Raw genomic sequence first — 3264 nt, forward strand, 5'->3', positions numbered from 1 at the left:
AGCTGTTCAGTCCAAAACAACATGAAATAACTCGGCAAATGTAATCCATCATCAGTAGCTAGTAACAACAGGTTATATCCAAGGTTAAACCAAACCTTACATCATGGTTTAAGTCCAAGCCCCTTGAAATCTAGCCTAATGTAAACCTGAAGTAAGTGGAAATCATGCTGCTGAACCCATTTGAAACCCTGTTGCAGAAGCAAATTGAAGCCAAGCCAAACCTCCAAAGCCTGCGTCAAGCATAACAGGCATCAAGAGCCATCAATTTAGACATGTAAACCAGTCATACATCTAACTACTTGAAACTCACCATGATAGGGACGAGTTCTGCACCAACAAAACAGACACCAAGTCTAAAATCCTATTGAGGCTGGCTACTGAATGAAAAGCCATGATGCACCAGGCAAAACTTACTGAACAAAACAGCAGCAAATTCAGGATACCATTACCTTGCTACAATGGCCTTGCAAGACCAATTCAAGCTTGTGCTACAGCAAGAGAAATAAAAGAGGGCAAGGAAGTAAGTGCAAACAGTGGGATTGGAATCTATGAAACATCAACCACAACCTGCATCAACATGAACAGAAGCAGACCAATTATGAACACCAAACCATTACAATATAACAAGGAATGGTTTAACAAGCTGACCTACCAACTCAATGTGCACAGGTGCTAGCCATTGAACCTCCCAAGAAAGCATATCACAGGCCATGGTACCATGAGTTTGGTTCAATGAACATGATCAAAGTCTGCGGTAAAAAAAGCATGAGCCATTGGCAATGAAATCAGTGGAGCATATGAAAGATGAAAGAAAAGGAGATGCACATGTTAAGCTTGCAAGGCATTAAATCAAAGCATAGGCTAAACATCACAAAATGCAAACCAAAACACACTTGCACTAAATGACCAGTTCAGTAGGTTACTTTTAATTCATTGGTTTAATCCTAATTCTAAAGCTACCTACTACAGCCAATGCACATCTAAAAATCATTAACCTTCATGCTTCATCATTCTAAGCCAAGTGAAGTCACTTTCAACTGGTGACTTGGAAAGCAGGTCACTAAAAAACACTCCAACATAACATCAATCTTCTTCTAACCTGCAACAGCCAGTGGAAATTCTCCTCATTCATTCATGGATCAATTAAAAAAACTATTTTAACCAACTGAGTTGATTCTAACTAACTGAGTATCACCATGAACTCAGTGAGTCGAATGCAACTAACTCCTAGCCTAAATATAACTGTTTCCAATCCTAAGTCCAATCCAAAAACAATTCCAAACCTAGACTATATATAAACAGTTCATCAGTCTCAGGAACCCTGCGAATTTTGAGCAATCTCTCTGCAACCTCTCTCACCCTCACCAAAACTCTCTTATTCTCTCTCACAGAAAAGCCATTGAAGCTTCAATTCAACTTGAGCTAAGCCACCTCACTCTCACTCTGTTTCCAAAGTTTCAGAAGAAGAAGAATGAGACAAAAAGAGGAAGAAGAAGGAAGAATGAAGGTCAGAAAACTTACCGGCAAATTCTCCGTTCATATTCTCCGGTATGTCATTTGCAATTCGTTATCGTTTTCTTGCTCTGACTATACCAGAACGTAGCATTTAGGTTGAGGAGTGAAACCCCCATGGTGTTAAGATTTGGTCTTCAGTGAGCTCCATTTAATTGGACTTTGAGTAGGCTAGGGTTCTTCCTTTGGTAGGATCGATTCCATCAATCCATTGTCCATTTCTCCTTTTTCTTGCCATAGGTGTGTCCAGCGTGTTGTTAGGTTTAGGTTGGTAGTGATGATTAGGTAGAAGCCACCACCGGCACCGGCGACGGATGCTGGTGCGGCGAGCCAAGACAGAAGACGGTGAGATAGTGCTGTTATGTTGCGCGCGCATGGAATTTAGTTTGACTCTGTTGACTTGTCTAAGTCAACAGAGGTGAGTGTTTGGGCTTAATCAGCAAGGCCCATGGCAGTTTACTCTCTATACCATGTTTCTGCTGATACACCCCCATGTATTTAGTGAAGAAAACGAGTTTGGGCTTCGTCAAGCCCATAAGCATTTTTGCTAGCTTCCCACGCGTTTTCTGTTGCACCTCCCTGTTGTGGAGGGCTTAGACATAGTATTGGGCCCAAATGGCCCGTTCCCATTTCACTAGTTCACCCCCTATATATTTTTTGTTGTTGGATTCTCTGGCTGGACAAAAATCAACAATGGGCTCATCTTGCAGCCCATTAGCCTGAATTCAGCTTACACTACCCATTTACCCTTCACACCTCCTTTTCCATGTTATTTGTTTTTACATTTTAAGTAGGTTAATTAGCATATTGTTAGCTTAATTAGGTTAATCATTGAAATTAGAATTTAAATGTTGGTCATTAGGATTTTTGCAATTTAATTAGAAGATCATTAGGATATTAGAAGTTAATTATAATTTTAACTAGAATTTTAATTAGAATTTTACTTAGAATTTTAATTAGGACTTTAGTTAGAATTTTCTAATTAGGAATAATTTAGGCTTGATTAAATTTAGAACTACATCATTTTCAACATTATGTTTGAACCAATTTAAAACCATGGTTAGAATTTGACCTATTTTGTAAATGACCAATTTTCCCTTACGGACCTTATTTTGCTATTTTTGTGTTGAAATTGCATGCTCCCCTTGGGATTAGAATGCAATTAATTGTAGGACCTAACATATAATTTTAGTCATGATTTTAATCAATATTTTGACATGCTCCCTTAGGATTTCTAATCTAACTTAGAATATTCAATCAATTTCTAATGCATGATCCCTTAGGGTAGTTTCTAACGATTACTAACTTCAATTAGATCCAAAATTAGTTCCCTTCTAAACTAAAACAAAACCCCCGATTAAATTGATCAAAAGCAATTTTGATTAATTAAATCCTTTGAACTTGTATAATCCCCTAGTCTAATTGAGTGACCAAAAGACCCTGGGTCACTTAGTAGGACTTTTCTTTCACGCTGTGGAGCTCAAGGCCTCAAGACAAGATCTTTAATCAAGTCATCCTCAGTTATATCAAGCAACGGATTATTCAATCACATCAAAGGTGACGTCTTCAACTTTCAAGCACACCACATGTGGCGTCTTCAACACTTGTTAATTCAAATGTAGAAGAGTGTGACATGAGCCTTAAGCAATAGAGAAGGAGTGGGACTGGAGTATTCCTACCCCCATTCTGAGTATCTTCGGGTATGGGATGTATCACCCAACGCTCATCGTATTCACCTCTATTCATAGACTT

Source organism: Lathyrus oleraceus, chromosome 6, assembly GCF_024323335.1.
Source record: "Lathyrus oleraceus cultivar Zhongwan6 chromosome 6, CAAS_Psat_ZW6_1.0, whole genome shotgun sequence".
Lineage (NCBI taxonomy): Eukaryota > Viridiplantae > Streptophyta > Magnoliopsida > Fabales > Fabaceae > Lathyrus > Lathyrus oleraceus.